Below are 23,501 nucleotides of genomic sequence, written 5' to 3' on the forward strand. Positions count from 1 at the left end.
ACCAGAGAAGGCTGGCCTGAGTAGACAAGAGATACAATATTAGGCTTGCAGTCAGGAAGACATGGATCCACATTACAACCTTTTTGTTTTTATTCCTGAGTGATTTTCAGTCATGTCTGAGTCTTTGTGATCTCATTTGGATTTTTCCTGGCAAAGATACTAGAATAGTTTGCCATTTTATTTTTCAGCTCATTTTACAGATGAGGAAACTGAGGCTAACAGGGTTAAGTGACTTGTCCAGGGTCACAGCTAGGAAGCGTCTGAGGTCAAATTTGAACTCGGAAAGATGAGTCTTCCTGACTCCAAGCCCTGCTCTCTATCCACTGTGCCACTTAGCTGGCCATGGGTTATCCACTAGCTGTCTGCAATTCAATTTCCTCATCTTTTATATGGGATAGAGACAGCAAGGTCATGTGGCCACCTCTGTCATATACTGGTTGCATGACCCCAGGCAAGTGCCAACCTCTCCTGTGCTCCAGGCTACTCTCTAGGACTACAAGTTAGACAGTCGTTGTCAGCCAGTTTTGGTAAAGGATGTTTTCCCCATAGGGTCAGTCCCTACTAGCAAAATCATAGATTTAGTTGGAAGAAAGGAGAGTAATATCAGCATCTGCCTCACAGGATTATTCAGAAGAATGCATAATAATGTACAGACAGATGCCAGATATCATTATTATTGTTAGCATTCTTATTTTTATTATTACTATGCTTAGTATGTCAATTAACCTGAAAATGTTAGAAGAACAGAAGCAAACTTCTAGCATTCTGGGTAGAACCTCTCTAAAAGATTTATTGAAAGAAATGGAAAAGAACTCCTGAGAAGAGAATGCATGAAGGGTGGGGATCTAGATGAGTGACATGAGTGCATACAACCATGAGCTCCCAGATCAATCTAAGATCTAAGCAGGATGGACAAGTGGAAACACTGATGACTCTCATTAGACTCATATGAAAGACAAGCTACTTATTGCTGAAGGAGAGGAAATTAAACTGCCGGTATTTTGAATAAAACCAATCAAACAAAAGAACTTTTTTCCTAAAAAAAAAAAAAAAGCAAATTATATTCTTTTAAAAAGATGAAAAGTAGAATAATTGTATTGTTTCCATTTCGTATCCTGGCCCAGCTGAAGATGGGAGAACTCTGCTCAGATTGGTTGCTATTTGCCTGATATTCCAAGTGATTTACCCAAAGAATGTTATGTACAGGTGTCTCTTTTCAGCTGTGACAATGCCTAAAACTTTGCTGCATACAGCAGGTTCTCAATAAGATCAGAAAACTGAATAGCCGGATCACAACATTAAGGCTCAGAAGAGAGAGACTATTTTAAATTAAGCACAAGCCTATTTTAGAGATGTGAAAAGAGTTTCATAGAAATCAAAGTCCTCCTCAAATATTGGAGCTGGGATTTAAGCCCATGGGCTCTTATCACTGTACCACAAAGAGAATATGTCTTATATGTACTTATGTTTGTACATCTTATCTCTCCTGCCCAATGATGCTATGTCAGGTTGAAAAAATGGACTCAGAGAGAAGGTGATTAACCAAGGCATTTGGGTGTCCTTGATAACAGTGCTGGTATCTAGGCCAAGCACGACCTCTAGATGTGCCACCAAGAGACTGTAGACCTGAGATTTAACCTGAAATTCAGTTTCAGTATGAATGATGAATGAACTGATAATTGATGAATGAAAGAAAAAGCATTTTATTAAGTGCTTACTATGTATAAAGCCCTGGTCAAGCCCTGGGGACACAAATACTAGAGAGAGACAGTCCCTGCCCTCAGGGAGCATACATTCTTGTAGACAGAGATACCACTAGAGAGTGGTGGCCAGGGAAAGATGTTTGGCTTTAGGAAGTCACAGAGATAGTGGAGCCCTGGGGAGATAGCATACCTTTTCCAGGAGAAATAGCAAAATTTGATTGTGGTTCTACCCATGAAAGAAGCAGGGTTGGGGCTTGGAGGTAGGATGGCTGGCAAGGTGTTGGCCAATGTGTAAAGTGAAGCATTGCTGGGGCTGGCTACATCTTCACTGGCACAACATGGCCCTTACAAAAAATGTTCCTGGGGCAGGTAAGTGGCGCAGTGGATAGATCACTGGCCCTGGAGTCAGGAGGACCTGACATTCACTATTTATGTGACCCTGGGCAAGTCACAACCTCAGTTGCTTCATTAAAAAAACAAACAAACAAAACAACAGAAAAAATGTTCCTTCACTGGTTGATATTGTGAGCCATGAGAAATACTCACTAATCAGAAGAGAAATGGCTCTAGCACAGGAGTTCCAGACCTGAAAGGGTTAAGTCTTCCTGGTCATGGTCTGGTCCAGAGGTAGCAAAGGCAAGCAAATAACTGGAGTGCGTCAAATGTGGATAACAATGCCTATCATCCTCACTTCCAGAGGCAGAGTGGGTACAGAATCAAGCTGAGATTTAGAAATGTCTGGCTCAAAGGTCTGCCTCTGATGCACCCTGGCTGTGTGACCCTGGACAAGTCACATTACCCCTAAGTGCTCCCAGGCATCTCTCTAAGATTGAGTTACAAAGGAGTTGCCACCTAGTATCCAGGGCAGGAGTTTCCACACCTGAGAATTCCTCACACCTATGAAATCCCAGTTACACCTCCCTCACCAAAGGGTTAATAACATCACAGTATTAAAAGGATCTCATGAGTAAGAAATGTAAGGAGTTTTACACACATTAAAGCATACGACAAAGGTCATTCAGTCCCTTCTTTAGTTTTTACTTACTATAGAACCTTGATTAAGTCACTGAATATCATTGTGCCTCAATTTGCTCAATTGTATAATGAGCATAATAAAAAGTGCTATGTAAATTAAAGTTGCTATTTTTAATATTAATTCTAATGCTTTTGAAGGAAAGCACAATCTAGAGGAAAGAATTCCAAACTTGTAGTTAATAAAAACCCTGGACTTCCAATCCTACCCTCTGCTGATAATGTGATGTGTGATTTTAAGTAAGTTAATTATAATACCTTTCTTAATTTCAGCCTCTTCTATAAAATAAGGGGGTTAGACTAGTCAGTCTCCAATGTCTCTAAATTTATGAGCCTTCCCAGAGGGAGCATGAGTGAAAGTGCTAACAGAGTTGTTGGACTGAGCTGGGAGAGAACACTTGCATAAGATTTAGGAGAAAGGGGTTAGGACAGATGAATCCTAATGTTTTCTGGAACACCTGAATATGATCCTTAGATGGGTGGTTTTTTTTCTTTTGCTTGTTTTTGGCATGTTCCTTTTAAGTGCAAACTACTGTCCTTGAGCAGAGAAGATCAAAGGGGAAGCCAATCAGCAAGCATTGATTAAGAGCTCATTGCATTGTGCTAAGTGTGAGGGATAAAGGTAGTCCTTGCTCTCAAGGGGCTTACGGCATCAGAGCTGTTGGGAAAACTCTGTGAAATATACTTTCCTAACAGAATGTAAGCTCTTTGAGGGCAGAGACTGTTTCATTTTATGTCTCCAAAGTCTAGTTGTCCTCTCTACCAAAATTACTTTGTGTGTATTTTCTATCCCTTTAAGTATAGAGAGGCAGCTAGGTGGTGTGTGGGATGGAGCATTAGAGTCCAGAAAACCTGAGTTAAAATCCAGCCTCAGGAACTTCCTCACTGTGTGACCCTGGGCAAGTCACTGAATCTCTGTTTGCCTCAGTTTCTTCAACTGTAAAATGGGGATAATAACAGCATCTACCTCATAGGATAAGGAACAAATGAGATAATATTTTTAAAGCAGTTAGAGTGACTGGTACACAGTAGACTCTATAAAATTCTAGCTATTAACTAGCTATGTATAAATACGTTGTCTCTGACAACAGCATTTAAGTTTCTGGAAGGCAGGGACTTTAGCATTTCTCATTTTGAGTGCTTTGGAAATACCTTTGATCATTGTATTGCTGAGAGTAGCTAAGTCTTTCATAGTCAATCATCATACAATATTGTTGTTACTGTGTACACTGTTCTACTGGTTCTGCCCACTTCACTTTCTATCAGATCATGTAAGTCTTTCCAGGTTTTTATGAACTCATCCTGCTCATCATGTCTTATAGCACAATAGTACTCCATCACAATCATATACCAAAACTTGTTCAGCCATTCCCCAATTGATGGCCATCCCCTCAATTTCCAGTTCTTAGCCACCACAAAAACAGTTGCTATAAATATTTTTGTACAAATAGGTCCTCCTTTCCCCTTCTTAAATCTCTTTAGGCCTAGCAGTGGTATTGCTGGATCCAAAGGGTATGCGCATTTTTATAGCCCTTTGGGCATAGTTCCACATTGCTCTCCAGAATGGTTGAATCAGTTCACAACTCCACCAACAGTGCATTAGTGTCCCAATTTTTCTACATCCCCTCCAACATTTTTTATTTTCCTTTTCTGTCATGTTAGCCAATCAGATAGGTGCGAGGTGGTGCCTCAGAGCTGTTTTAATTTGCATTTCTCTAATCAATAGTGATTTATAGCATTTTTCTTTTGACTATAGATAACTTTAATTTTTTCATATGAAAACTGCCTGTTCATATCCTTTAACTGTTTATCAATTAGGGAATGAATTGTATTCTTCTAAATTTGACTCAGTTCTCCATGTGTTTGACAAAAGAAACCTTTATCAGAGATACTTGCAGTAAAAAAAAAAAATCTAGCTTTCTGCTTTCCTTCTTTATTCCATCACACAATAAAGTTGTATTTTCTTTAAATTGTATTTATTTTATTCCGAGCTTAAGAAATAAAACAAGCATTTCCAAAACATAGTAAAATAGAGAAAAAGATGATTGTGCATGAAACTGAAAATCCGATTATGTACAACTTGTTATTCCCTTTAAATATATAATAAAGTTATCATGTAACTATATTTTCCCCTTTTTATCTTCCCTCCCCACCTCCACCCCACCCTAGAGATGGTTACCATTATGCACAAATATGTATATATGTAAAACCATTCTATACATACTTTTATTTATCAGTTCTTTCTCTGGATACAGATAGTATCTTCCTTCATATGTCCTTTGAAGTTAATTTGGGTATTTATATTATTAGTCAAAAGGAGTTATTCACTCAAAAGTGTTCTTAAAACAACATTGTTGTTACCGCATCGGTTTTGTTTTTGCAAAGCCTTTTAAATTTAATATAATAAAAATTATCCATTTTACATCTGGTAATGCTGTCTATTTCTTATTTGTTCATAAAGTCTTCCCTTATCCATAGATCTGAAAGGTAAACTATTCCATACTCCCCTAATTTGCTTATAGTATTAGCCTTTATGTCTAAGTCATGTATTCATTTTCATCTTATATTTATATATGATATGAGATATTTGTCTGTACCTAGTTCCTGTCACACAGTTTTCCTGTTTTCCCAGAAGTTTTTTTTTTCAAATAGTGAATTCTTGTCCCCAAAGTTCAAATCTTTTTGTTTATCAAATACTAGATTACCATGGTCAACTACTACCATATACTGTGTTTTGCATACCTAATCTTTTCCACTTATGCACCACTTTATTTCTTAGCCAGTACCAGATTGTTTCCATGATTACCTCTTTATAGCACAGTTTGAGATCTGGTACAAGTAGTCCACTTTCCTTCACATTTTATTTTTCATTAATTCCCTTGATATACTTAACCTTTTGTTCTTCCAGATGAATTTTGTTAATTTTTTTCTAGTTCTATATAATAATTCTTGGTACTTTGATTGTTATAGCCCTGAATAAGTAAATTAACTTACGTAGAATTGTTATTTTTATTATATTGGCTCAGCCTACCAATGAGCAATTAATATTTTTCCAATGAGATCTGACTATATTTGTGTAAAAAAGTGTTTTGTAATTGCGTTCATTAGTTCCTGGGTTTGTCTTGGCAGGTAGACTCCAAAGTATTTTATATTGCCTACCATTATTTTAAATGGAATCTCTCTTTCTATCTCTTGCTGCTGGGCTTTCTTGGTAATATATAGAAATGCTGATGGTTTATGTATGTTTATTTTACATCCTGCAACTTTGCTAAAGTTGTTAATTATTTCAACTAGTTTAATTTTAGTTGATTCTCTAGGATTCTCTAAGTATAACATCATATCATCTGCAAAGAGTGATAGTTTTGTTTCCTCATTGCCTCTTCTAATTCTTTTAATTTCTTTTTCTTCTCATTGCTACAGGTAGCATTTCTAGTACAACATTGAGTAATAGTGGTGATATGGGCATCCTTGCTTCACTACTGATTTTATTGGGAAGACTTCTCATTTATCCCCATTACAGATAATGCTTACTGATGGTTTTAGATAGATATTACTTATCATTTTTTTAAAAAAGATCTATTTATTCCTATGAACTCTAGTTTTGTTTTGTTTTTTTTTAATAGGAATGGATGTTGTATTTTGTCAAAATATTTGTTTACATTTATGGAGATAATCATGATTCCTGTTAGTTTTGTAATTAATTTGGTCATTTATGCTGATAATTTTCCTGATACTGAACCAGCCCTGCATTCCTGGTATAAATCCCATCTGGTCACAGTTTATAATCCTTGTGATATATTGCTGTAATCTCCACGTTAGTGTTTTTTTTAAACTTTTTGCATCTATATTCATTATGGAAATTGGTGTATAGTTTTCTTTCTCTGTTTTCATTGTTCCAGGTTTAGGTAACAACACCACATTTGTGTCATAAAAGGAATTTGATAGAACTCCTTATTTGACTATTTTTACAAATTGTTTATATAGTATTAGAATTAACTCTCCTTTAATTGTTTGGTGAAATTCATTTTTGAGTACATCTGTCCCTGGGGATTTTTTTAGGGAGTTGATCTAAGACTTATTCAGTTTATTTTACTAAAATGAGGTAAAGTATTTTATTTCCTCTTCTGTTAATCTGGGCAATTTATATTTTTTTAAATATTTATCCATTTCACTTAGTTTGTCAGATCTATTGCTATGCAATTGGGCAAAATAACTCCTAATAATTGCTTTAATTTCCTCTTCATTTGTGTTGAATTCATCTTTTTTATTTTTGATATTGGTAATTTGGTTTTCTTCTTTTTAAAAATCCAATTAGCCAATGGTTTATCTGCTTTATTGTTGATGTTGTTTTTGTAAAACCACCTTTTAGTTTTGTTTATTAGTTCAATGGTTTTCTTACTTTCAATTTTATTAATCTCTCCTTTGATTTTCAAGATTTCCAATTTAGTGTGTTATTTGGGATTTTTAATTTGTTCTTTTTCTAGCTTTTTTTTTTAGTTGAATGCCAGATTCATTGATCTGCTCTTTTTCTATTTTATTGATGTAAGCATTCAGAGATATAAATGTTTTCCATAAATGCTGTTTTGATTGTATCCCATCAATTTTCTATGTTGTCTCATTGTTGTCTTTCTCTTTAATGTTAATTTCCTCTGGATCTAGGATATCAGGGCAATTTTCCTTGGTAATGTCTTGAAAGATGATGTCTAGGCTCTTTTTTTTTTTTAATTTGGCTTTCAGGTAGTCCAATAATTCTTAAATTATTTCTCCCTGATCTATTTTCCAGGTCAATTGTTTTTCCAGGGAAATATTTTACATTTTCTTGTATTTTTTCATTCTTTTGATTTTGTTTGATTGTTTCTTGATGTTTCATTGAGTCTACTTAACCAGTTCTAACTTTTAAGTAATTATTTTCTTCAGCAAGCTTTTTTACTTTCATTCTCATTTGACCAATTCTATTTTTAAGCAGTTTTTTTCTTCAGTTAATTTTTTATATCTTTTTTTCACTTTTATATTTCCTTCACTAAGCTTTTGACTCTTTTTTTCATTATTCTTTGCATCACTGTCATTTCTTTTCCCAATTTTTCTTTTACTTCTCTTATTAGGTTTTAAAAACCCTTTTTGAGATCTTCCGGGAGTTTTATTGGACATGTGAATAGGATTATCCTCCCCTGTGGCCACATGCACTAGTGTGCTAGTGCTCCTTCTCACTGCGGAACAGTGATTCTGGTCTTTGAACCTGATCCTTGTTTGGGCAACGCAGCAGAGTCCTGCACTCAGTGCCAACCAAATGTCCCAGGTAATCAGCCCCCTTACCATTAGCTCCATCTGTGGACTGAAGGCTCCTAGAGTCACTGCCGCTGATTCAGTTACTCCTAAGGCTTACACTTGCTTCATGGGTGCAGCCTATGTTTTGGTTCCTTGGGCTGCCTGAGCTGGATTGCACCCTGCTCTCACATCAGTGAGACAGACCTTTCCCATTAACCTAAGTTGTTTTGGGCTGGAAAATTGTTTGCTCCGGAATTCATTTTGAGGCATTATTTTAAAGTTGTGGTTTTTTTTAATTGTTAAATTTTATTTTTTAACTTATGGAATAAAACAAGCATTTCCTTAACATAGTACAATTTTAAAAAAAAGATGATTGCACATGAATCTTTATTTTGAAGTTGTTTGGAAGGAAATTTGGGAGAGCTCAGGTAAGTTTCTGCCTTACTTCTCCAACTTAGCCCCAGAAGTCCCCTTCTTTTTCATTTAAAAAAAAAGTTCAATGAAGGGGAATGACAGTGACAGGGAGATATAATAAATATGTATAAAATAAATAAATAAAATTTTAAAAGTCAATTATGTTCAGGCCCCACCTTCTAAGTGAAACCTTTCCTGATCCCCACAACTGCTAGGGCCTGCACTCCATCCCTCCCAAACTACCTTGTATTTAACTACTTAGTATACATTTGTATTTATTTTCTCTACAATAGCTATTGGAACTTAAAACTCATTGTGATTTTTGGGACACTATTAGAACCTAAAATTGTCTTCAGACCTTTGGGACATTTTATTGTATTCACGCTATTTGGGATATAGCATTGTATTTATGCTGCATAAAATTATTTATGTGAGTATTTTCTCTCCACTTGAATGTATGGTCCTTGTAAATAGGAATTGTTTCCTTCTTTGTATCCCCAGTCTTCTTAATAAATGCTTGTTAATGGACTGATGACATGAAGGCAAAAAATGGTACTACCACTAATAATAGCTGAAATTTATGTCCTCCTTAAAAGTTTACAAAACCCTTTTAATGCATTAACAGAAGCCAGAATTAGAGGGAGCTTCATACCCAGCACCCCTGGGTTTTCTGCATGGGCTTCTGGTCTAGTCCAATGTATCATCTTATGTCCTATATCCTACTTTACAAAACACTGCTGAGTGAACCTCCCCTTATTGTGGCAATTTGCCCATGTTTACCTTTGCAACCATAACAACTTTGCTTCTTATGAAAGGGGAGGTGATCTGTCCCATGCTCACTCAGGAGCACCAGATCAAAACAGCATCAATAGCAGGGCCCTGAAGACTGTAATCACCAAATCCTCCAAATAGGATATTAGGGATGGTGTACTTCTGCGGCTGTCTCCTCACAATGATATCTGACTCTGGCAAGGTAATTAGATGCTTCTTCCACAAGGCACACTCTATGAAAGCCCATTATTTAGATAAAAATCATGAGAAAGCTCTACTCTTTGTCTCCTGGGTCATTGTTAACATCAAAAAATAGTTGTAAGAATTAGTCAGACCCCCCAAAAGAAAGGGAAAAACTGCCTATAGCTAAGGTTTGAAAAATCTATGTTCAAAGAGGATACTCCAGTCCTTTTGCATGATAGAAACTTGCTGACAAATTACTAAACAAGGGGTTTGCAAGTGAATAGAATATTATTGATATGTATGATTAAAAAAATAGATGCAGAAAATCTATTTCTCTAAAATGATGCATAGATTGAGAGCTGGTAGGGACTCTGAGACCATTTAATCCAGCATTTTCTTAAATAGGAGGAAACTGGGAGCCAGAGAAGCTCAGTGATTAGTCTAGGGTCACATAAGCAGCAAACAATAGAACAACGCTTGAAACCTAGGGTCCCCAGCTGCAGACTGCATCTATTAAGGGCCTCCAAGTACCAGGCAATGGGACACAAGAACAAAGAATGACAGTCCCAACTTGGAAGGAGCTTATAAAATACAAAGAGAATACATAGGAAGGGGAGAGAGAAGAAAGAGAGAAGAAAAGCTGCCAGGAGGAAGAGAAAAGACTTCATTCATTTAGGTAATGTTTGAGTTGCATCTTGAAGGAAAAATGGGGATTTTATGAGGAAAATGTGAGGAGGGATATGCAGTCTAGGCATGGGCGAAAGCCAGTGCCAATGTACAGAGATGGAAGATGGCATCTAAAAACATAAATATATACATATGGATGTGTATATATGGATGCATAGGTATATATGCATGTATGTCCATAATGCACATATATGCAGATTAAGTTTGTTTAAGCCCCATGGTTAAAGATTAAATAAAATGAAGCAAATATCCATAATTCAAATTTAAGTACAATAAACTAGGATATCGCAGTGATCCTACAGAGATTATGGAGTACCCTAAAATTAAATCATATCCCCTCAGCTGACTCTCCAAAGAAGGTGAATACAATTGCTAGATGAAGTCCTATATTTAAAATATACTCTTTGAGCTATTTCATACAAACAGAAATTCTCTCCTAAATTATCAGGGCTGAAAGGGACAGAGAACTTATTCTTAGCTTGCACAGTAGATAGAGAGCTGGACTAGTTATACTGAAGACCTGGGTTCAAATCCTTTCTCAGATACTTACTAGCTGTATGACCCTGGGCAAATCACTTAACCTCTGTCTGCCTCAGTTTCCTCAACTATTAAAGGGAAGTGGCAATAAGAACAACTACCTTTCAGCATTTTTATGAGGACTAAATGAGATAACACATGTAAAGCACTCTGAAAACCTATATAAATGCCAGTTATCTGTATTCTACCTATAGGACAAATGCTTCTTAACTACAAAGTAAGGGTGCAATGGCCCATTTCATCTAAATAATATTTGTTCATCTGGCATTTCTCATGTTGATTTTTATCTCAAACACCTCTGAGACCAAGATGCTTTTGGATCAGAGATATTTCACTAAATTTTAATGGCCCCAAAAAAGGAAGCTTCTCCTCCCTTGACTAAGAAGGCAGAGGCTTCAGAATGGTCACTGTGTCTGGCTTTGCTTCACACAAAGATTTCACATTGCTAAAAACATTTCAACAATGATATATGCAAAGATGAGGGAATTAAAAAATGCCTTGCCTGTCACTATGCTGAGCTCAGGCAGAGGCAGAGGCTGATAAAAGCAAGCTATCAATTATCACCATCCCATGTACCAAACACAGAAACCTTCCCATGAGTTAAAATAGTTTTGAAATTTCTCAGTCCACAGAATTCTATGTTTCACATTTTTTTTGTCATCCCAGTGTAACCATTCACAACAAGTTTTGCTTGCACATGATTTGCTCTGTCTTGGGCTAGTAACTGTCAAGGTGTCTGCCTGGGGTCATCTTTCCTACAATTCTCAAACCCTGCACTCTTTTCTACCTGTAATAAGTCCTCCCTGCCAGGAGAAGTACTATCATTGAGTAGAAAGCAATAGGAGAACACTATATCGTTAGATGAAAATAGAGGGAAGATGCTACCCATGAATGGAAAATGGCTGAGTGGGTGACTCCCAGATCTCAATCTCCAGTCCTAGTCTCTTAAGTGTGGTGGAAAGAAGAATAAAATAGGGAGTCAGGACACTCTGGGGCTGTCTTCGTCTACCACTGATTCGTTGTGTGTCTTAGTGAAGTCTCAACTTCAGAGGCAAAGAATTTGGAAGCTAGAAAGAACAATGGAGTTTATTCAGTATCACTCATTACTCCATACACAAAGTAACTGAGACCCAGAGACAGTGAAGGATTTTGCCCAAGGTTACAAAGCCAGAGCTAATAATAATAATAATAACAAAATTAATCATAATAATTAACATTTATACAGCACCTACATTCTGCAGACACTGTGCTGAGTACTTTACAATTATTATCTCATTCAATCTCCACATCAACCCTGAGAGGTAGGTGCTATTATTATCCCTTTTTTACAGGTGAGGAAACTGAGGCAAACAAACTAATTGACTTGGCTAGGGTCACATAGCTAGTGTGATTGAGATTGTATTTCAACTCAGGTCTTCCTGACTTCATGACCAGCATTCTATCCATTGTGGCACCTAGATAACTAGAACTAGAAGGTAGGTTTATTAGGTACCAGCCCAGTTTATCGTTGACATGAATTCATCCAGCCTGTCCATGCCTGTTGATATCACTTTCCTCATATATGAAACATCAAAACTGAATTGTTTCATGGCAAGAGTTCTGAACTTGGAATCATGAAAGGCTTGAGTCCAGATCTCACCATGCAACTTCACTAATTGGGTGTAGACATGAGCAAGTCATTTCTCCTCCATGAACCCCAGATTTTTCACCTGTAAAATGAAGGTAATACTGGATGCACCTACTTTACATTGCTGTGATAATCAAATGAGATCATGCATGTTAAAAACTATGCCAAGCTGGAAACATTATAGACATTTAACTATTATTATAGAGGAAGAAACTTGGGCTAACAGTGGTCAAGGTGACTTGACCAAAGTCACACATGTAGACTAGAGTAGATAGATTTCTAACCAGATCCATTAACTCAAAGCACCTACGATGGGCCAGGCACTGGGTTAGTCAGTGCTCTTTCCATTATGCCATGACTGCTACCCCTGAGATGGTGACAAGATCAGTAGAAATATCCAAGTCACTGAGGTCAACCTACTTTGTAAAAATCAGTCATATAGGCATAATTCTTTCTGACTACCAACTGTTTTCCACCAGAGAGTCATCTGCGATCCTCACAGTGACCTTGTGAATCAGCCAATACTTGATAGACAGAGGGAGCTTGCTTTACACATAACTGTGAGAGACAAAGGAATAACAAATGGAGACCTTAAAGGTTGGTCTGGTATCAGCCTGTTAGTCACTGGCATTAATTACGTGCCTACTATGCACCAGTCACTGTGCTAAGCCTTAAGATACCCCCCCCAAAAAAGGCAAAAGATAGTGCCTGCTCTCAAGGTTAGACAACATGAAAACAACTATGTAAAATAAACAGTAAAAGGACACTGGGTAAGATGCATGATTGAGGAGAAGAAAGGATCAGAAGTCTCCTAGAATGAGAGCTCATAGATGGGTAGTGATCTTTATTCAGTCTAATGAGGTCACAGGTCCATGGAAATATAGAAGAAAATCTTAGGACAAAAATGAGATTCTTGCTGACAATAAATAGCCCAACTGCACCCTATACCTTTGGAGTCCTATAAGTTGCCAATAGACGTATTTAGAATCAATCATTCATGGAAAAGGAAGATTTAATAAACTATGATCCAAAAAAATGTCTTTGGTTTCTATCCATTAGAGACATACTACATTAAATTAATATTGCTCATTGGACATCACTTATTTGGATATGCACATTATTGTCCCTCATAGCCTTCATAACCTTTTAGCTTTCATCTTCCATTTCTAATTAGTTTAAAAATAGTGTTTTCATTCATTCATTCATTCATTCAATAAACATTCACTAAGTGTCTACTGTGTATAGAAAACTACATGAGAAGTTGGCATATAATACATATATTTATAATATATATATTATAGTATATAAATGTTTTACATACAGAGAGAGAGAGAGAGAGAGAGAGGGACAGAGACAGAGACAGAGACAGAGACAGAGACAGAGACAGAGAGAGAGAACTTAGCTAGACCTCCAGCAAAAGGAAATACACTACTTCTACAAGCTTCTCCTACTTTTAGGTTGCAGATTATTAGGAAGGGCATGTAGAAATCTATCTCTTTGCAATTTCCACCCATTGTTCCATGTTCCATCTTCTGCAACAAAAGAGAATACATCTAATCTTTTCCACATGACAAGCCCTTTAATATAGGTATCTTTGAATATAGGTATCTTCTCTACTCCAAGCTATCTACAATCCCTTCAATTATTCTTCATATGGTGTGGTCCCTAGACCTGCCACCATCTTGGTCATCCTCCTCTTAGCGTTCTCTAACTTGTTCATGTACTACCAAAAATGTGGAACCTGGAACTGAATGTCTCAGTGAGGTATGACCAGGGCCATGACCTCACCCATTCTGGACATACTGACTTTCAATGCAGTCTAAGACTACTCATCTCTTTTCACTTTCATGCCACTCTATCATCTCATATTGAGTTTGCAGAAAGTTCTGCCCCCTGAAATTCTCACATAAACTATTGTCTGCCCATGCTACTTAGACCTTGTATATTTTTAAATCTAAACAAGGTTATCTTGTAACCCTTACTGGCAAGGGGGCTGATGGAAACATAGTTTTTTTTTCTCAGCTGGACAAAAGAACTGAATGGTTATGGCAGACAGAAGGCACACTGGTGTGGGAAATTGTGAGTCCACACAGAGGAGAGTCTACTATGTGGACAGACTTGCTCCAGCACCAGCAGCTAGTTGGCTTTAAGGAAAGGGCACCATTACCTCAAACAGAACATAAAATAAAACCATGAGCACTTGAAGCATTGTCTAGCTCACCGATCCACTTAAGGAGTGACCTGCACGGACGTGGACAGAATTTGCTGCCACACTGAGACCAGGAAAATTTATCACCCTTCTACCTCCTTTCCTCCTCTTGTTCTCCCTCCTCTGCCCCACTGCTGCCTAGTGAATTAGTAGCACTTACCCTTACATCTGGTTTATTTGCTGTCTGTGCTTCTATAATGGGTTTTGTCTCCAAATAAAGATAAGCTGATTTTTATTGCATTCCAAGTGAGTGTTTGCTAAAAACGAATGGATCACACTATGGGGAAAGACAAAGGGAAGCCTGCAGATAAGCCTGATTTTCTCTCTCCCTCTCTCTCTCTCTCTCTCTCTCTCTCTCTCTCTCTCTCTCTCTCTTTCTCTCTCCCTCCCTCCCCCCCTCCACAAGGAGGGACTTAAATTGTATTATATTCAACAAATTCTGTCATGTTCTTTTTAAAAAAATTTAATTCTGAACTTAAAAAATAAAACAAATGTTTCCATAAGGGAAAAAATGATTTACATGAAACTGCAAATCTATTAAGTATAACTTGCTATTCTTTTAAAATATGTAATAAAGTTATCATGTAAATTTATTTTTTTCTTTTTTCTTCCCTCCTCCATGCCCTAGAGATGGCTACAATTATGCACAAATATGTGTGTATATACATTCATGCATACATATATACATATATAAAGATACATACATACATATATATGTGTGTAACCATTCTATAAATATTTCTATTTATCAGTTCTTTCTCTGGATGCAGATAGTATCTTCCTTCATATGTCCTCTGTAATTAATTTGGATATTTATAATAGTCAAAATGACCTACTCAAAGTTGTTCTTAAAACAATATTGTTGTTACTATATGCAATGTTCTCTTGGTTCTGTTCATTTCACTTTTCATTATTTCATGCAAGTCTATCCAAGTTTTTCTAAGATCATCAATCTCATCATTTCTAACAGCACAGTAGTATTCCATCACAGTCACATACCACAATTTGTTCAGCAACTTGTCCAGTCATTCCCGGATTGATGGACATCCCCACAATTTCCAGTTCTTTGCCACGACAAAGAAAGCTGCTAAAAATATTTTAGAACATGTAGGTTCTTTTCCTTTTCCCCTAATCATCTTGGGAAACAGACCTAGTAGTGGTATTGCTTGGTCAAAGGGTATAGGCAGTTTAATAACTCTTTGGGCATAATTCCAGATTGTTCTCAAAAATGGTTGGATCAGTTCACAGTTCCACCAACAGTGAATTAGTGTCCCAATTTTTCTACATTCTCTCCAACATCTGTCACTTTCCCCTTCAATCATTTTAGTCAATATGATAGGTGTAAAATGATATCTCAAGGTTGTTTTAATTTGAATTTCTATAAAAAATTATTTGGAGCATTTTTATGGCTAAAAATTGTTTCGATTTCTTTATCTAAAAACTGCCTGTTCTTATTCTTTGTATATTTATCAATTGGACAATGGCTCATATTGTTATAGATTTGACAAGGTTCTTTATATATTTGATAAATGAAACCTTTATCTGATAAAATATCTATAAAATTCCCTCCTGCCCCCCCCCCAATTTTCTGCTCTCCTGATCTTGGTTACATTTATATTATTTGTGCAAAACCTTTTTAAATTAATGTAATCAAAATTATCCATTTTATACCTGATACTGCTCTCTATCTCTTATTTATTCATAAATTGTTCACCTATCCATAAGTCTGAGGGGTAATATAGTCCATGTTCTTCAAATTTTCTTGTAACATCTCTTTAGATTTAGGTCATGTATCCATTTTTATCTTATCTTGGTAAATGATGTAAGATATTGGTCTGTGCCCAATTTTTGCCTGTTCTCTTTTTTTTAATTCTGACTCCACCATCAATCTTCCTTCCAGTTTTGTGTCATCTTTAAATCTGTTAAGCATGCCACTTATGTTTTTACTTAAATCATTGATTAAAATGTTGAACAATACTTAGTCACAGACAGATCCTTGAGGCACTCCATCAAAGATGCTTTGGGTTCAGCAACTAAAGCCCTTTCCATTCCACCTAATTGTACTATCTTATAACCATTCTTGTCTACAAAGATATGAGATGCAATGTGAAATGCTTTCTTGAAATTGAAATATACTATGTCTACAGCAGTCCTGTTGGCCCTGTGCACTCTGACACAGAGGGCAAAGCTACTAATTACCTTGAAAGTAGCCCATCAATCAGCAGTCTTATCAAAAAAAGAAAAAAAAAGAAGAGCCTACCATGACCTGTGCTTGATAAACCAATGCAGGCTCTCAGTGATCACTGTTTCTCTTTCCAAATGTTCACAAAGTACTCCTTCCATAAGAGTCTAGAATTTTGCCATGACTCAAAATCAAGCTTGTTAGCTTATTCGTAGAGACTCCACTGTCTTCCCTTTATAAAAGATTTGAACACTATTTATCAGGCTCCAGTCCTTGACACCTTTCATGAATATATGTACCAATATTTGTAGATTTCATCAGTCAAAGATATGTATGTATAACAATAAACTGACATTGGCAGAGAAAGGTATTTTGGATAAACATTGAAATGATACATAAATTCGAGTTATTATTTCAACTCAAAAGAGAATACACTTAAATCTTCATGTGCCTAAAAGACTGTTCGGCAGAAAATATTCAGGTAAATTCTCTATTCACCTAATTTTCACTCAAGTCCAAATTGTAAACGATAGAAATTTCTATTGTGTGTTCTAGTCCCAGCATGAATTTAGTCATTAAGAAGCACTCTCTGTGATGGATGCCCTGGGTTCAGAAGCCAATGTTCTTGGTTACTGTTACTAGGAACAGTGTTCTGGGATGAAATCTGGCCTGATTCATCAGGTTCCAGGTGAGGCTTTTACAAATGGTGCTTTCATCATGTTGTACTTTCTGTATAATAAATGTTTACCTTCTTTTCTCTATTCTGGAGCTGGGGGTGGCAATAGTGGAAAGCTAAATGTAATGGGTTATTTTAAGATCTAAGGCATTTTGTTCCCTCTTATTGGTCCTAATACCTGTCTCTCCTCCAATTCTGGAAGCTATTTCAAAAAGAAATCTGTAGGTCATTTATTAAATTTTCTTTCTTTGGTGTCCTTTTAATGACCTCTGTAAAATCTCCTGCATTTTCAGCTCTGTAATTCAATTCAGTTCCAATAAACTCTATTAAATTCTACTCAACAAACTTTATTAAGTACATACCATGTCCCAGGTACCCTGCTAGGTAATGGGGAAAAAGTCAAAGCAAAAACAGGCCCTGTTGGGGCCTACATCCCCTACATGGGATTGGGGATGGGGGGGGGAGGATATATACATGTGCACAGATTAAAAACTATATACTCAAAATATATATGAAGTAATTTATTTCACTGGCAGCCAATTCAGAATATAACTTACTTTCCCAACGAAATCTGAGGTCCACTCAGTTAAAATAAACACATTTGGGGAGGTGAATCTTGTAACTTCGGGGGATTGGGAAAGGCATCATGAAGGAGGAGGCATTCAAAGTAATCCTTGAATACAAGTAGAGATTCTAAGAAGCAAAGGTAAGGAGGGAAAGCATTTCAGGCATTAGAAGGCAGCCTGTACAAAGACAGAGAAGGAGAAGGTGGATGGAATGCTATGTAGTCAAGCACAGTTTAGCAGTTTGACTGGAGCCAAGAGTACAGAAGGGGGGACAAAGTGAAATAAGCCTGTGAAGGTGATAGTGAAGATAGATAGTGAAGGGTTTTAATTGACAAACCAATGAGCTGCTGTTTTCCTCTAACGTGGAAAATGAAGGGACATGTCATCATTTGATAAAAAAAAAATCATATCCCCAAACTCAAAATAATGTAGAATGAGAACACAAAAAATAATGAAAAGAAGAAAAGGTGGGATGGGGGTGGGAAGCACCCACTTCAGAAATGATAAGGTGTACCTGAAAGGGTAGATATCTGGGAGACTGGCCTTGGGGCTAGTCTTATATTAACTAACCAGCTTTCATCACTGTCCCACTCACCATGTTCATCTATAAAATCAGAGGTGAGACTAAATTAAGATTAAAAGCTTTCCCTACTCTAGCATCCTCTACTCTAGCTGTCTGTGTTCCAAGAGCCTCCTTCTGGTTCTGACACTCTGAATTCAATGTCCTATAACTCCATATCCCAAGATTCCTGCCAGCTCACACACACACACACACACACACACACACACACTTGTGATTACCATTGTAGATTCGATGGATTTAAAGAAAAGTGAATATTCCTCTTAAGGCAGGATTCCAGAATTCTGAATCGTGACAGCAACAGCTGAAAGCTAAAGATAGACAGTCAAAACACTGCTATCTGCACATTTTCAGTTGTTGAAAAAGCAGTTATGGTATAAGTACCATGAACTATATATATATATATATATATATATATATAAAATTAATTCTATAATGATTTCTTTGGGAACCATAGATGTAGGATAGAAAATATTTTCTGCCTTGATCATAGGCACAGGGTTTTCATAAGTGGTCATTGTTCTTCTACTTAATGTGCTATGTCAAATGGAACATACATCTAAATATTTATATCTGAATACATACATATATTTACATAAATGTATATTTGATTTTAATACGTATTCCAAGTTGGATGTCCTCCATGCCCCATCCCCTGCTGCCCTGCCCCCCATCTTGGAGGAATCCCTAAATTGCCCCGGCTCAATGTGGCTTACAAGGCAAAACCAAGCCATTAGCCACTTTGAGAAAAACTAATCCATCAGCAGGCAGCATGACTAATTGACTGAGGGCAGAATCTGAGTCCATCAATAACTCTAACTCGGCCCTGACTTTTCTAGTTTAATGTCAAATGAAGGAGATGCTATAGATTTGAGAGAGGAATGGGATAAAAGGTAACAAGGAGATAGGAATAAATGATAAACATGGAAATAAATAACCAACTCACCCCCACTCCCTGCAAAAATTCCTATCCACCAAGGAGTTATTCAGAGCAATTTCAAGCACTGCACATACAACTTCATTAGTTAAAAAGAAATTTTAATCAATGTATTGTCCAGCAAGGCAAAATTCAGTTGCAAATTAACTGCTCTTTAGACCCCTGCACATTTTTATCAGAGAAGAAAGAATATATTTGTGACAAAATTTAATCAATGTTTTCTGAAACTTTAATAATAGGAGACATGCCTTTTTATGTTTTTCCACAACTAGAAAGATTATTGGCTATAGAGCCTTAAAACCTGGATTCAAATCTCACCTTTGATCTTTCTGACTATTGTGACCCTTTGGGCAAATCATTTGACCACCCTGAACCTCAGTTTCCATCATTATAAAGTAAGGGGGTTGAATTAGGTGGTCTTTGAGGTGTCTCTTAGCTTTCCATTTAGGATATTACAGGATAATCCTTTTGGAACTCAGTTTCTTCATCTGCAGAATGAAAGGGGCATAAGGCAGCATGACATCATGGAAAAATCCTAGATTTGGAGTCAAAGGATCTGGATTCCAATGCTAGTTCTGCTGCTTTCTGCCTGTGTGACCTTGGGTCAGTCATTTCACCTAAATCTGGAGTCCAATTTCTTCATCTGTCAAATGAGCAGTTTGACTAAAATGACCTTGAAAGTCCCTTACAATTCTTAGTCCTATGATCCTATGGCATTGGTATGAGGTTATATATACCAATACTATGGTAATTGGTATCATATGGTACAATACCTATGGCGTTGTAGTAAAATAACTGTTCTTGGTGAGACCAGATGATTGAATAGGACACTTTCACCTCTCAATTGGCTAATCCATGACAGCTGCCCTCAGATACATGCTGAATTACATAACAGATGTGAGGGTTTCAGAGTTCTAAAGGCTGGCTACATCTCTGAAATGAATCATATTTCCCAAGTCATCTGATGCTAGAGAAATTTCATTGTTTCCTACAGGAGTGTCAACTCATTTGCTTCATGTGAAATATTATTCTAATCCATTCTTACCCACACAGAGGAGCAATATTGAAAGGAAGGTCAATTCCAGAGCTATTGGGGTTTTTACTAATCTGTCACAGAGAAATGTCTGTATGACTGGTCCCTGGATACTCCCACTGACAGCATACCTTGCCTTTCCCCAGAGGGGAAGTATTGCTCAAACGCCTACTATGTGCCAAGCATGGGAATGCCCTCTCTCCTCACCACTTTTCTGAGAATGTAGTTTCCTTCAAAGCTTACCATGAATTATTATCTCCTAGACGAGACCTTTCCTGTTCCAACCAGCTGTTTGGGCCTCCCAATTGTACATAATAATAATAATAATAATAATAATAATAATAATAATAAAAACTTACTATAACTAACATTTATATATTGACTACTATGTGTCAGGCACTGTTCTAAGGGCTTTACAAATATTATTTCATTTTGATCCTCAGAACAGCCCTGTGAGGTAGGTGTTATTAGAATTCCCATTTCATTGATGAAGAAACTAAGGCTTAGAGATGAAGTTTCTTGCCTGGGGTCACACAGCTAGCAAGTGTCTGAGGCCAGATTTGAACTCAGGTCTTCCTGATTATTTTTGAGCAAACATGTAAATGTGGGGGTTCACCCTCATCTCAATTAATCACAGAATTCCCAGACATCTCAAATGAATAAATGAATCAATTAAAAGTAAACAAGATCTGAGTAAGTCCCTAATCAATTTAAAGGACAGGTTTGGGATTATTGCATAGAAGCAGATGACATCACCCAGGAAACATAATGTGTTTAGTTGAAGAGAATCAGTTATACCTTAGCTGCTGGTGGCCAGTAGATAGAAAGCACTGGGCCTGGAGTCAGGAAGACCTCAATTCAAATTCTGCCTCAAGCACTAACTAGCTGTGTGACCCTGGGCAAGTCACTTAACTGCTGTTTGTCTCAATTTCCTCAACTATAACAATGGTACCTACCTCCCAGGGTTGTACTGAGGATCAAATGAGACAATATTTATAAAAATACATTTATCACAGTGCCTGGCACATAGTAGGTGCTATATAAATGTTCATTGTTGTTGTTGTTGTCATCACACTGTAGGGTAATTGAATAAACAGAAAACCAGTTGGGAATCATTCATTCAAGCAGTAGACCAGTTGAGTGCCAGAGGAATTCCATTCAAATCCATGAGAAGGAGTTACCTGGGGAGATGAGAGGATTCCCCTCTCTTCTCTCCACCCTTGCCAGTGACCATTGGACTGTGGGAGATCAGTCAGAACCACAAGTGGTCCAACTGGCAACTAGAGACAGTAGCAGTGGTTGCCAGACCAGACATGGCCAACAGCAGACTGATATGGAATGACAGTTACCTGAGTATGGTGACAGTGTCAGGGAATGAGACTCCTGGTGACAAAGAATGTTGTTAGCTCTGGAATCCAAAACATTGCAGATTCTCTGAACCAAGGACAGAAATCTACTGACGGGGAACTTGATCGAGGGCTCTATGAAGGGAGAAACTGACTTCTGGCAACCAGGACTTGCAAGGTGTCTCTCTGGCTAATTTGTTCTCTACATTTGTACCTCATGATCATTTTTTACTTAAAAGCTTGAGCCCACTATCCCAGAGATATTGTACATGTGTATACTAGGGGAGACTGTAATGCCAATTTAGAAGGCTTTTTTTTCCTATAACTGTCCTTGTTATACCTGATTAGTAAATGCATTTTCTAAAAGTGAATTAAGTCTAGCTGACAATCAATGGGAAACACATCAAAGGGGGGTAGTTGAGTGGCAGCACTAGAAAACCCCAGTGCACAAGATTACCCCTCACACCCTGATGGGAGAGTACTCAGGCACTTTCTGGGGATCTAGATCAACAATGCAAATGCCAGTTGGGGGAATGGGGTGAGAGGGAATCCTACAAATACTATTATATGAAATGTATAGAAGAAAGTTAACCTCAGAAGTGGGAAGACTTGGGATCTTTCCAACGCTTTGTGCCCCAACAATTTTCTAAGACTATGAGTTACTGAATAAGCCACTATCTGCATCAGCAGAAAGAATGTTGTTATCTAGAGTCTGAGTTTTTTATAATCGTGAAATTGAAGGTCCAACCCAAAATGTATGTATGTGGACATACCGACACACATTTTTGATGGTGGTGATTCCTACAAAGACAAAGATGCCGTCAAGATGCTTATGTTTAATTAGGTAAACTATCAACTCAAATCTAATGTGTGTGCATGTGTATACAGGGTATTCCAAAAATGCAGTTTGCAGCCTAAAAACTACACTAAGACTTTTGGGACACCCACTGGATATAGTATATATACGTTCATACATACATATGTATGTGTGTGTGTGTATGTGTATATATATATATTTTCAAATTTGGTTTTGTAGCCCCAGTGTCTAGCCCAGTTTTTGGCACATGGCAGGGGTCTAATAAATTCTCAGTGACTGGAGATATAGAAATGAAAACTAAAGACTTCCTTCCCTCAAAGACTTTAAATTCTTTTGGGTAAAGCAACATATAGACACATAAGGAAACATCATATATATAACAAAGAAAATGCATATTAATGGATGATAATGCACTCTGTCTGAACCCAGCCTTGGCCAAGTAGGCTCTTTACCACAGACAGATGGAACAGCAGACATGACCTTATGACCTATGGGCTGGAGCAGGGAAGTGCTACCATGATTGGGAAGGCTACACTCTTTCAGACAACACAATGGTAACACTCAGTGATTCACGGGAGAAATGGGAATTTCGCCAAAAGACAGAGAGGAAATCTGGAGCATATAGGTTTTAACAAACTTTCATTCACTGTCTTCCACATCCTGCTCCCCTCAAGAAGGGGGGAGACTTAAGGAAATGGTAAGGGAATAATGAACCAGTTTCTTTTACTAATTCTTCAAGTAGGAACACCCGGCAGCTGTAAAGAGTTTCAATTCTAATATCTCAAGCTGAGTCAATGGGTACTGAGAATGGGGATACCCCTTTTAATAGAAAGTAAGCAAAATGTTCTTTCAACTGGTTTTCTACAACCCTAGCTGCTTATGGACCCATGCCGTACACACAGGAGGTACCCACCAAGTGTTGGGTAATGTTAATAA

Source organism: Vombatus ursinus, unplaced genomic scaffold, assembly GCF_900497805.2.
Source record: "Vombatus ursinus unplaced genomic scaffold, bare-nosed wombat genome assembly UNPS02014804.1, whole genome shotgun sequence".
NCBI classification, from domain to species: domain Eukaryota; kingdom Metazoa; phylum Chordata; class Mammalia; order Diprotodontia; family Vombatidae; genus Vombatus; species Vombatus ursinus.